Source organism: Myodes glareolus, chromosome 5, assembly GCF_982192425.1.
Source record: "Myodes glareolus chromosome 5, mMyoGla1.1, whole genome shotgun sequence".
In the NCBI taxonomy this organism is placed as follows: domain Eukaryota; kingdom Metazoa; phylum Chordata; class Mammalia; order Rodentia; family Cricetidae; genus Myodes; species Myodes glareolus.
In genome coordinates, this window is record NC_142030.1 from 93,786,993 (window position 1) to 93,800,830 (window position 13,838).

The 13,838-nt window shown below is 40.6% G+C and overlaps 1 long non-coding RNA gene across 5 annotated transcripts in view; it reads right to left on the minus strand.

Moving 5' to 3' along the window:
- The window catches only part of LOC146894997 (uncharacterized), a 112,326-nt gene that overhangs the window by 56,929 nt on the left and 41,559 nt on the right, over positions 1-13,838 (minus strand). For 3 of the 5 annotated variants that reach the window (XR_015737943.1, XR_015737944.1, XR_015737940.1), the window contains exon 1: positions 12,345-12,461. The exons of the other annotated variants lie outside the window; for them this stretch is intronic. This is a non-coding gene — a long non-coding RNA (uncharacterized LOC146894997). Of the gene's footprint in view, positions 1-12,344; positions 12,462-13,838 lie in introns of those variants that run through there. 5 annotated transcript variants of the gene reach the window in all.

The following is a 13,838-nucleotide window of genomic DNA, read 5'->3' on the forward strand; positions in this document are numbered from 1 at the left end:
CCGTGTTGGCAGACTGAATCCCTGTCCTGTGCTTGATAGAAGCCTGCCTCCTGGTTCATAGATAACAGTCATCTGCTCTGTTCATCTTCCACAGTCAGGAGACTCTCTAGGGTCGTGGGTAAGGGAACTAACTAGATTCATGAGAACCTTGCTGCTGTACCATAGCTACCCTCAAAGGTACCAACTCTTACTCTTAATAGTCTTGTCTTCATGATTAGGATTTCAACACATGGAATAAGAGGAGACACAGATCAACATTACAGCACCAATGTCCAGTGTGTGAACAGCTCAGGTGAGAAGCAAGCTCAGGACCTAGGACAATAACAGATACGTGAACACATTGTGTGCTCCTCACGCCTTGGGACAATGGGCTTTGATAGACTCCTCTCCATCTAAATTCTTCAAAGCTACCATCAACAAAATATGCACTATTGAAACCTAGGAGTTTATTCTCTTCTCGTTTATATATCCCAGTGCTTTAGAGACAAAACCAGAAAATTCTAAGTCACAGGCCCTCTTCTAGTCTGACCTCTGGGGCACCAGTCCTACCTACACCTTCACTTGCTGCCCTTGCTCGCATCCTCTTGTCTTCAATGTCTCTGCCTGTGGATACCATAGGTTGTGTCCTTGTTCTCTGTCCTCCACAGCCGTAAAGAAGTTCAGAACATCTGTTGCTATTCCTACTTAGAAGCACTAATACCAATAGCAGGACTCAGCTGTGAATACATACCTGGCCTCTCAGGCATACATTCACAGAGAATGGTAGGCATTCATTTTAGAAATTCGTCCACAGGGAGTCAAACAGGCAGTTGTCTTTTTTTCCTCACCTATCTTATAGACTATCAAAATTATTCTTTCTAGCTTGCAGGGAAAATTTAAATTACCTGATGACATCTGGGGTAAGAATGTGGCATTTTACAACAGATGCAGATGGAAGGAAGGGATCCTGTGCTATACTGGATATCAAAGAGACCACAGAATGCATTCAGTCCGCAACCCAGTCCGTAAAACTGGAACTCTGGGCCTTCAATCAACTAAGACTAAAGGATGTGAAAACTTCCTGAGTTCAGCCTCATTTATCTCTGAGAAAACACCTACTGACGGATGTGGCCTGTCTGTTTCATCTTCCATCTGGTGTTCATTAATTACTGAGAGCATTAATGATAACTCAAAAGCCATTTTGTGAAAACAATAAAATAGAAGATGCTCCACAGAATATTTAATGCTCAAGACAGTCATTTAATCCCACCAATGTTGAACAGGTGGGTCTATTATGCTCTTTGCTATTCATCTCATATGACTCATTTCCACTCTAACAACTTTCACAACTCCATGCTAAGTGACTAAAAAGGTGCTTAATTAAATGTGTGCTCGATAATCAGAGTTTTCACAATCAAGTGCAGATGGAGAAAATGTAATTGACTGAGGAGCAGAGCGTTCCAGTGAGCTGTCAGAGAGGCTTGGACTTGTGTGAGCCACACACAAAGAGATCTTGGTAGAGTTCTACTAGTGGAAGGCTTTATTCCTTCCCCTAAAATGTTAGTTTTGAACCCTATAGATTCATGCCCGACTCCGGTAGAGAAGGGCAAACATGTATTCCTAATAATGAAGCCATATTAGTATGGCGATCACGTGTGCTATTTTATCTAGGGCAATCTTAGTTAACAGCTTATAGCAGACATGATGAGTTTCTACCCATACTTCTCATTGCCCACATTTAAGATCATAGCTATGGAATCCTAGGACAAACATTTGTGGTTCTTTTTAATGCTTTCTGTAGGCTTAGAAGAGACTCACATTAGATCTGTGTCTAGCCTTTAGACAATCGGATGACAAAAGCAAAGATAAAAGGTTGGGGTTTTTTCTCCTTGGACAATAACTCTGAGCATGCCCTTGATTAATATTCATAGTTCTCAACAGGACCAGATCCCAGTTACCCACATTGTGACTGGCTTGCTATGTGTCTGAGACTGGCTTTTCCTTCTCTGCCTTAGTTCCTCACTCTCCCATGAAGCTCCCTGAGGTTCCTGTCTAAGTAATGGGCTACATTTCTCACCTCCAAGACTGCCTTATACAGAAGGCATCTTCCTCTTGGACTCTCTCTATCAACTGCTATTGTTTGCTTCTGAGAGTACCCTGATTGCTTGCTTTGTTGGACAGTGAGAGCTTTTCCTGGTTTTAGTTTACACTGAGTAGCAGGTAACAAATACAGTACCTCTCTTAAGTTTAAGAGATATTTGATGTGGGATTCCTCTCTGTATGGTGTAATTATCATTGATGAATAAAGAAACTGCTTTGGATCTATAGCAGGACAAAACTTAGCTAGGGAGAGAAAACGAAACTGAATGCTGGGAGAAAGAAGGTGGAATTAAGGAGAAGCCACGGAGCCACCACTGGAGACAGACACGCTGAAACTTTGCTGGTAAGCCACAACCTTGTGGTGATGCATGATTAAAGGATATGGGTTAAATTAAGATGTAAGAGTCAGCCTCTAAGAAGCTAGAGCTAAAGGGCCAAGCAGTGATTTAAATAATTGGTTTCTGTGTGATTATTTTGGGGCTGAGCAGCCAGAAACAAACTAACGACCTCTTACAATATACAATGACTGACATAAGGTTACCCCCACTCGACAGAATTTCTAGTTAGGGGCAGGTGAGAGGCGGACCACTGATACTGAACCTTATTCAAATTTACCTTCAACTCTTCATCTCAGCACAAAAGAAGGTCTCATGTTTTTAAAACTAAACATCTCAGCCAGACATTGCCAGGGTGAAGTGGAAAAAATATTCAAAAGCAAAAAATCAACATATAAAATAACTCAACATCTTTACCAAGTATAAAATTTCAGAAACCTTTAAAGGACTTGGCTGCTGTCTCACTACATTTTACTTCACTGAGACAAAATGTCTGTGAGCCATTCAACTAGGAGTTGGTGATGTCTCCTCATGGACACTTTGTCATTTCCATATAGACATGGAACATCCATAGATAGAGCCATCCTTGATCTCCCCCCACAACTCTAGAAAACTTCTTTATTAATTTATATTCCATGACGTTGGGGAATGAGCTCACACCCCAAGTCTGGCTAGCTGTTATATTCATTTTCAATGAATAATAACAATTGGTGTACATGAGAGATACTGCATTTTCTTTTGTTGACTTTTAATTACTGGTTTTTTAATGTAAATATAGAGAAAACAAGAAAATTAAGCCATTTTGCAAGTGGACATTTGATACAGAGCTATGATTTGGGAGGTACTGAAGTACTCCACAACCATGACAAGGAAATAAGTTTTCAATGTGAGTATCTAAAGCCAAAACCAGAAATGAGATATGAAGCCTGGACTAGTCTGTGATATGATGATTTGGATTCTGTAGCACTCTCCCAGTCTGAATATCTTTGTAGATCCCTAAGCTAATGCATGTTTTCAATCGTGTGTGTTTAAGCTGCTATGGCTTATACTGTTCTTCTGTGAAGCATTTGACCTGTTACAGAGATAAATAAATCCAGTCAAATTATAAAATGGACCTATTCACCCCTAAGATCATAAAGCTTCGAAACAGGGATTAGAAAGATGAATTTAACAAAGAGATGAAGATGGTAGAGTCACTACAGTAAAGCTCCCGTGTTAGAGACGGGAGGTTGAAGGTCAGATGGAGAGCAGCGAGTACATCGAAGAGGAGGAAGCTTGAAGGGAGAACATGTCAACATCGAGGACTGGAGGGCATATTATAGGTCAGCCACAGCAGAATGCACACAGCTTAGTTAACTCACAGAACGCTTCATCTAACGCATTTCAAGATGTGTGAGCCAAAAAAAATGCCTGTAACCCCTTGAAAAGAAGAGTGATGCCCTGCTTCATCTAACAAAGACAAAGCACAAAGATCCATAGGATGCTGGAGTCGCATTTCTCAAGGTCTCTCATAAATATGATTTAAGGAATAAAGAATTTAAAGATTGCTAGCAAATCCCCAGATTTTATACTTATTGAAGCATTCAAAAATATTCTTGCTGCTGGAAATATCCCATTTAAAGTAAAACCAATAGCTTAAAGTATATTGGATGAAGGGTAAGAATTGAAATACCTTTATAGGAAACTATCATCTATCACATAACAGTGGGATTTTTTTGAAGGTAGCCTTGTCTATCCTACTAATTTGAATGTGATTTGCCGTAATAACAAGTTTGCAGATGGTAGAGCCAGAAAGCAATAGAATGGGAACACCAGTATGGCAATGCTTGGGCTTCCAGTCTAATCTGGCAGGTACTTTTGTCTACCCATGATGCCATCTCCTGAAGACACAATGTGTGCATGTCCACAGCTGCTCTTCCAATGACAGAGAGGACAGCAAAGCAGGTGGTTAGGACAACGAGGAAAGACTGAGAAGTTTGCAGAGCAAAGAATGTCTGCCTCTCAGAAGAGATGGTCCAGCTAAGACCACAGGGACTGAAAAGATTGGCCTACTACTAGAAACATCTGTGTTGAGCTTTAGGTACCACAAAAACAATGTGGTAAGAAGATGCTGGATGGTGAAATTGTTAGTAAAGGGAGAAAGGAGAAGAGGCCAGGTGGTGGGGGTGCACACCTTTCATCCCAACACTCAGGAGGCAGACAGGCAGATCTCTGTGAGTTCGAGGCTAGCCTGATCTACAGAGAAATTTCCAGGACAGACTCCAGAGCTACAAAGAAACCCTGTCTTGAAAATGCAAAATAAAAAAGAGAGAGAGGAAAAGAGAGAAGAAGGAAGGATAGTGATTTGGGGGGGGGGGAGTGAACCTTCTCTTCTTATATTTGCGACAGATATTATGAGATCAGGGTGCCGCATTTGTGGTCTCACTTAGCTTCAGCTGTCTCTTTTAAAGCCCTCTGTCAAAATCAGGTTATATGGGAGTTAGGGCCTCAACTTAGAAACTTAGTTGCTATGGGCTGAATTGTGTTCTCAGCAACTTTGCAGGGGGAGAACAGAAGTGGACATATATACATATGCTAAGACCACGGATGTACCTGAAACACATCATGCTCGTGTGTTAGAGGGAATCTGATGTGCTGAAGAAATGCTTTGAGAAAGACGTATTAGAATTTGCTGTGTGTAGGACATAGGAGGTAGAAAATGATGAGCAGGTAATGGAAGATTTAAGGATCGGAGGGGGATACCGTGCTGGATCATTATCTATGTTAACGCATAAAATTAGAAAGGAAAATGAAGGTGCAGAATGATATGATCTCAAAAAATTTAAAAATATATAATAAGAATATAGACTCCAAAGAGCTATGGAGCTATGGGAGGCCATGCTTTTAGGAATCCTGCTATAAGATCTGTCACTGACAGATCAAGAGCAGAACAGGGTCATAAGACAGCACAGAGTAAGTGGAGCTGGACCTCCAGAGCAGTAACATTTAGAGGAAAGTGCTCTAAAAGTAAATTGTGTCAGAAATACAGCAAGAAAATGTTTCCAGAGATGTAGAGAGGTTTAAAAGTGGTAGTGTGATGTCTGAGACCACCTTCCAACTCTCTTGTCTAGGACTCAGCAGAAAGTTGATATGATTCTATGAATGACTGGACTATGACTTGGAATCATGCCAGGGTAAAGACAGATGAAGAAAGTTCAGATCCAGGCAGGTGAAAATTCCCAAAGCCTTCTCCTAGAGAGTTACATTAGCACAGTACATCTATCCCAGCAACAATATATCTGAAGTATTTCCTGTATGGAAACCTTGTTATGAAGGAACTCAGTGTATAGTTTACAGGGAACTGCTCAAACAGGAAAATAGTTCTTGGAGTGCACACAAATTCCAATTCCTGTAGAAAAGGTGATGTCAGCACACCATGTGCGTGAGTAGCTTAAGAATTATTAGTCATTCTGCATTTATTATTAACTACTTTTATAGGAGCATATTTGAGACACAAAATCTGTACATATTGATTGTTCACAGCAAGATATTTGTCTCATCCACAAACCTTCATGTTAAAGTAATGGATAAATAAATAAAGTAATAGATAAATCTATACAGACATTTTCCTTTTATGTTTTTGTTGCTTGTTTCTCTGATGACGACCTTAGCACAAGATCTGCCTTCCTAACAAAGGTTTACGTGCAAGTCGCAGTGGAGCTATGATTTGTCCCATCAGGGTTCAAGTGATTGGAACCCAGCATTATGATGGCAAGAGATAGCCACGCCGTTAGAGAGGCAATGTCTAGGGGGATGTCCTTACTGCCCTTCCCTGGCTGTCTTGTCTTGCAATATTGACTCTTGCAATATTGACAGATGCCCCCGTCCACCACGAGGGAGCTATCCTCCTGGTGGGGAATCCTTACCAGAGCTGGCACTACGCTGCTTGTGTTTCCAACCTTCACACTTCTCCATAACTCCCTCCGATTTCGGTAATGTATATGCCAGATTCTTCTAGATTTCTGTCTTCCCTTCTCCTACTTTCTTTTTAAGTAAACAGCCCTGATACATTGTTTCAGCAGCGGGAAACAGAACATTACAGTACACACGATAATACGGTTACATTTGGACTCTATGCTGGGACACAGTTCTTGAGCTGAACCATCTTCCCTACTGTGAAAGTGGGAACTGAACAACAGATCCTCAGCCCCTACCAGCCCACAGTAGCCATCATTTTATTGATTTTCTGTTTTTCTGAGTTTGCATAAATATTTTAGATACCTCATGGAAGGGGAATCATTTATGTTCACACCTGGCTTCTTTAACTTAGCATAATGTTCTCAGGTCTCAGGTTCATTCATGTATAATATGACAGAATTTCTTCTTCAGAGTAAATGAAATGCCTTGCTTATAGACACCATTTTTACTTTGTCATCCTTTTGTTTTGTTCTGTTTTTTCTTTTCTTTTCTTTTCTTTTGGAATTTGCCTAAAGCTAAAGAGTTTTGTATCAAATTCATTGGCAGAAGAAATCTCAAAACAGCCTAGTATAGACTCCGTCATGTGGATATTAATGGTAACGCTGGTGAAGATTTATAATAAAAAGTAGCAAGCTGATCATGGTAAATTTAAGAAAAGGATAATTTTAGGAGAGAAAGAGCACCAGGAAGCAGTATGAAGCGAAATTCAGTGTCCAAGGAGATAAACAGATTTAAATTTGGAATAAAAGGAGTGGTGACCTCAGGGCAAGACCCCACCCAACTAAATTTCAAACTTGTAGAAAGAATTAAAGAGCCCGTGTGATAGTGCATGCTTTTAATCCCAGCACTTGAAAGCAGAGGCTGGTTGATCTCTGGGTTTGAGGCCAGCATGGTCTAAAGATTAAGTTCAAGGATAGCCGATAGCCAAGGGAAACAGAAAGCTACTGAAGATGTAATAAACAAGAGGTCCATATTCCAGCCCCAGCGAGCAGCAGAACTTGGTGGCTTTGGCCATGTGGTTATGGCTTTAGAGTTAAAGATGGAAGAAACAGGTTATAGAAGCTGCCTCTGTGACTGTGGACTGCTAGTGAGGCCAGGCATGTGTCAGGGAGTCCTGAATGGAGGCCTAGTAGACCCCATTGTGTGAAGCTGTGAGGTTCAGCCTGGGTTGCCTTGGAGACCCCAGGATGTTAGAGAAGTCAGAGGGGTTGGATACCTGCTGAGCAGAGCTGCTAACAGGGAGTGGAACCAGCCCAGGAGAAAGAAGTGTTTTGCAGTCAACAAACCTGAGTAGAATTGAAGATGTGGAGAGCGTTTTGACATCAGACATGGAGATGCAGAGTTGGGAGTTTGCCAGCTTGTGTCCAGTCTTGCTTTGGTCAGCATTTACTCACTAAGTTCCCTTCCCTGTGTTTTGGAGTGGTAATGTATATCCTGTGCCATTACAAGTAGGAAGTATGTGATCTGCTTTTTGAATTTGATTTTTATAGGCGATTACAGTTAAGAGATGTCCATGCTTCAAGGAAGAGGCTTTGGACTTTTAAACATTGTTGAGACTGTGACAGATTATGAGGACTTTTGAAGCTGGACTGAATGATTTTTTTTTTTTTGCATTATGACACAGCTATAAGCATTTGGGGGTCAGGGAGTAGAATGTAGTGATTTGAAAGGAAATGGTCCCCGAAGGGAGTGGCACTGTTAGCAGGTGTGACCTTGTTGGAGGAAGTGTGTCACTGTGGGGCTTTGAGGTCTCTTTCCTCAAGCTTCACTCTGTGTCACAGTCAGTTGACTTCCTGTTGCCTGCAGATGTAGCACTCTCAGCTCCAGGGCCACTGCTGCCTGCATGCCTCCATGCAACCTGTCATGATGATAACAGAGTAAACCTCTGAAACTGTAAGTCAGCCATCCGAATGAAATGCTTACTTTATAAGAGTTGCTGTGGCCATGGTCTCTCTTAGCAGTAATAGAAATCTAACTAAGACAGACCCACACTTAAGTTTGCAGCTGTGGGCTAAACTCACAAGCAGGCCTTCCTAAGGACTACAGTCTAGACACTTGGGTAAGTCCTTTCTAAAAATAGTCCTGGTATTAAATGTTCTTCATGATGGGTAAAACCTATTGAGGATCAAAGACTGTCCCTGAATTACCTGACAGAGAAGTTTCTGGGACGGTATAAATGCAGCTTCTGTGAAGGTCAGAGGAAGCTGGGCTGCCACAACCAAGAGCAAAAAAACTGAAGAGACTGTGGAGAAGTTCTTTGACTCATTTCAGGAAGGGCTTTTCCAAGAAGACTTGATCAAAAAGAAAATGGGTATCAGCAATAGAATCACCATTGTAATTATCCTGCCCACATAACACTGAAGACGTCTGTAAAACGTTCGTAAGAGGAATGTGGAAGAGACTAGAGGTGAAGGCTAGAGAAACTTAAGGATACACTAAGCAGAGCCTCATGGGGAATTCTGCTAAGAATTTGGAAGGCCAGAACACAGAAAGAAACACAATCAGTGGAAGTAATATTCATGATATTTCAAAACTGAGGGAAGGACTGACTCTACCAGACACTGAGATGAAATCCTTCCATACTGAGAATTTAAGCAAGTCTGACTTTAAATGTAATTGACAGATTTATCCAGAATAGCAACTTCTACTGCAGGACATCATTTAGGCTGCAGCACGGTTACTGCTCTTATCCAGATCTACAGAGAGACAGCACATTGAAGGATTTAAGGTCCAGCCTTAAAAGTCTTTGCTCGGGCTCTAAAAGGGGCGCTACCACAAGCAGAAGAACTGGGTCCGAGGGATACAGAAAGAGAATCTTCTCACAGCACGTTCTTCCTCCTCACGTGCTCTTTATCTTTCTCTCTGTGTCCTAAGTGTCTATAATTTCTTAGCTCTAACTCTTGTCTTAACTCTAATTCCAATTCTCTGTTTCATTCTTTTTCTTCTTCTTTATTTTTCCTACATTTTTAGCCTTTTACATTTCTGCCAGCATCTCCCTCCAGCTACTACTTCTTTTGTCTAGAATCTCAAATGATAGCCCAGCAATTAGAGCACAAAAATATGGAAAATATGCAGTTTAGAAAGGGGAAAAGTCTCCACCTTGCAGACAGGGAAAAGTATCTTTGATTGTTACATCAGCACCATTAAGAAGAAACCTTATGTTCTGAACTGGGAGAATAGGCGGCATGAAAGCAAGCCCCTTGTTCAAGTCCCCGGATGATAAAGCAAATGCATTTGAAAAGAGAGAACGTGGGATAGGAAGGCTGCTGTAGTTCTTTGCTCCAAAATGGCCACTTTGGAAAATTTGTTAGTCTCTAAGACCCACACAGCCAACATAGTTGTGGTCCAAGGACACCAGACTGTATCTCTAGCTAACAGAAGAAACTTTAAGCATCATCTCTGTGGTACTGATTTTACAGGCATGAAAGATGCAAGAGTGAGATGATCACGGAGGTTGGCCCCTAGGATCCAGGAATTTTCTATGGCTCAGCTGCTGAGTGTTGTTTTTGCTCTTTTGGCTTTTTTTTGTTTTGTTTTGTTTTGTTTTGTTTTTTGGAGGAGACCACCACCAGGCTCTCAAATAAATCACACATGGAGGGTTATTCTTAGTTAGGAATGCCCAGCCTTAACTTGACTTGCTTTGGAAAATCTTTTCTTAATTTATTTTATCTTTTGCCTCTAGGCTTTTATCTTTTTCTATTTCTGTATACCTTACTTTCCTTCTTACTCCATAGCTGGCTGGGCGGCTGGCTGGCCCCGATGTCCTCTCCTGTTCTCTTGTTGCTCATCATTCCCCTCATTCTCTGTTCTCCTTCTATTTATTCTTTCTTTTTGCTAGCCCCACCTTTCCTTGCTCCTGCCTTGCTACTACCTGTTTACCGCTTTATTGGTCCATCAGGTGTTTTAGACAGCACCAGAACACAGCTTCACACAGTTAAACAAATACAGCATAAACAAAAGTCACACACCTGAAAATAATATTTTCCAACATTTCCCCTTTTTTCTTTCTAAATAAAAAGGAATAATTTTAACTTTAGTAAGGCTGTATACAATAAAAACAATTATCAAGTAAAGATTACATTCACAATTTATTAAATTCCAGTTCATTTCTGTCTGGTAAACTTAAAAAAAATTCTCCATAGTCTATCCTATTTTAGTAAATCCAAAATTTTATACATAACTTACTTTCTATCATATCTAAAAAAAATGTAGCTATAACTATCTAGTCTTCAACACCATCAAAGGCACTAGAAGGATATAATATTTGAATAAACAAAAAGTGCATAGCAAATGACTTCTAAAACTCTAGAAATGACAGAGACATCTGACTGCCTGGACAGTCATTGAAAGTTCCTTTGCAATGTTGGGGCATCCATCTTCAGCCTACAGGCCCATACTATCTGGCAGACTTTTCAATGAATCAGGAAACTTGAAAGACTATCCTGCCTATATTGGTCATTTGTCAGTTACTTTCCTCTGTGTCCTGCAGAATGTCTGGCAGTTTCTTCTGTAAAGCAGAAACCCTGAAGGACCATCCTGCCTTGTTCTGGCAAAGTTTGCAACAGTCACTTTCCTGTGGGTCTTGCATGTTCAGTCTGAAGTCAGCACATAGTCAGAAGTCAAAGGCAAGAGCAGTTTCTTTGCCCAGTGGCTAACCTTGTCACAGTGAAAGAAAACTCCATAAGGAGTTTCTTCAATGCCCATATCTTCTCTGAAGTGAATTGGTGCTGCCTGGAGCAGATGTGTCTCATTGTCATGAAAAACTTTAAAGTAACAAAACATTTAAAATGCCATATTTTATAGGTCTTTAAAGTATTTGAAGACCATCTGTCTAAATATATATGTCTATATGATCTGGAAAGCATACTTAGCATATCTACAAATTTGATTATTGTGGATGACTAGTGACCTGTGTTTCTTGATTATCCTAAATAGTTCATTATAATAGTTTTCAAAAACTAGAATTTTACCTTACGTTTTAAAATGAACTGCATAGGTACAATACTCTAAATAAGATCAAAAACATATATACAACATGTTGTAACAAAATAACCTTAAAATTGGATTTTGATATACAAAATCCTTTAAACAAGAGTAGAGACATTTATACAGTATGTTGTAACGAAAATTACCTTAAATTTGTATCAATACACAAAAGTCCTTTAAACAAGAGTAAACACATTTAGAGTGTAACAAAAGTGACTTTGAATTTGTAGCCACATACCAAAATCTAAACCAATGCAAAACATTTGAATTAATAGTGGTCCTTTTATCCTATATTCCTATTTTCCCCTAAATATAACAACCATCCATGACCTACAAAATAATCAAAGACCACCCACACCCCCTTTTCTCTTGGGAATGTGGACATTGTATTCTCTAGACTGCTTCTTGCTGAATGTGGCCAAAGTATTTTTAGGGTCCCAGAGAGAAAATTTGAGATAATGGCCAGGTCTTGGAAAGACCAGTTATAACGTTTATTAAGAGATGTCACCTGTCAAGCCAGACCAACAACTTCTTGCAATGAACATTTGCAGGTTATGCTTGGGAAAATGGTCCACCGTGTGACACACCTAAGCTCCCAAGGCCACTACAGCAAATGATTAGGTGATGGCAAGGTGGGAAAGATGAGGATTGAAGTATTTTGTTGTTGTTGTTGTTTCTTTGTTTGGTTAGTTGGTTGGTTTTGCTTGTTTTTTTACATTTTTCAAAATTTTATTTGTGGGAGAAGGCTATAGGGTAGAGGGCACACATGGAAAGGACTCAGAATTAGTGGGACTGGGTTGCATGATATGAAATTCACAAAGAATAAAAATTATGTAAATAAAAATAAATAACACACACACACAAGAGTTGAATGAATTGTGTTGTGCCCTGACACTACCATGCACTACATAACACAGCAGGACCTGGCACAGCTCAAAAGTGCAGAAACAGCTCCTGGTAACTTCCCTGTGAGAGCAGGGCCCTTACCTCAAGGTGGAGAAGAGATCATTTATTCTGGAGTCAAGTATGAGTAACCATGGCCTGGAATTCAGGTTTAGGCTGCTCCAAAGCCCGTGTTCCAATGTGGGAACAGTTTCATGAAGCTATAAAGTAACAAAACAAAGGAAGTCATAAATCCAGACTGTTCAAATAATTGGCGGAAACATCGGAAGTGTGATTACAGAGAAGCAGAGACTCCTCAGCTACAGGCCTGATGCCCCCTGATGACTTTCTTAGTTAAGAGACAGAGCTTGTAGCCGGCTAAGTTAACAGTGTCCAAAGGCTTTTTAGCTGTCAGTATCAGGAGATGACCTGACACAGAGGTGGGCAAGGAATGGCTACTTAGGGGGCTAAAGATGGCCAGAGATAAATTGTCCTTGGGCTCTGGACCTACAACATTCCAACTTCTCTTTATCACTGAGATTCTAAACAGTCAACCAACTTCGGCAGACACAGCTTTTCCCCAAGAATTTCCATTCAGACCTGTAAAAGAACTAGTCATGCAAGCAGACATCACGAGAGAACGTAGCCTGCATACTTGCTGGGCAAGTTACATAAACTTTATGAATCTTTGTCTCTTTATCTGCACAGCAAGGCTGGGATTTGTTCTCATATCGAGTTCTCTCATCTCTGGAATAAAAACACATTAAAATATTTTTATAACATGAAGCAGGTTCAATATCACCTAAATTAAAAAATATTACAGTGATTAAAGGTAGCAATGTATGTAAAGAGTTGGAAGTGATAAAGCACTAAGTGAAGCTGAGGTGTCATTATTTTAATTATGCAATTACACAGGAGCAGAATTACCTCTGCTTGGTTCTATTACCTGCTGTGCTGACACTCAAAGTTTAATTCCCAGGGCCAGTCCCAGGAGACCAGTCCTCTAGGGGCCTCAAAAATCTCTACTTTGCATCTCTAAAAGGCAGTCACCACCTACCCTTCAAACAGGCACCATGCCTTCCACTTCTTCCTCCCCCTCCCCTTCCTCTCTCCTCCTCCTTCTTTTCCTGTAATCTGATTTTGAGACAGAGAGCTCCCCCTCTAGATGCAGAGTAAGGAGGTAAAAGGAACTGAGGAGACCACCTCTGGAGTCAGGGGTGGGGTGGTCCATACTGTGAAATCTTGGGGTGGGGAAGAAAAGAAGCAGTTTGAAATCTTGAAGGAGTGAAGAAGAAAATATCCTGATACCCTGGCTCATGTCTCAGCTCCATCTACTGTGAGCCATGTGGTGACAGCCATCACTGTGCCCATTGTCTGTGACATCGCCATGGCACTGGTCACGTGACCTAACATAGTCATTGTCTTGGAAAACTGTTGCTTATCTTTGTTAGTTGGATGCTGTCTTTACACTTACACAGTTGGAGATGAAGTAGCTGAACTTGGATCCTGTTAGCTCATTGTGAAGTGTGAATGCTTGCCATTAGGGAAGAGAATCACTAAATGAGAAGTAAATTTCCTGTGTAGCAATTGAAATCATTC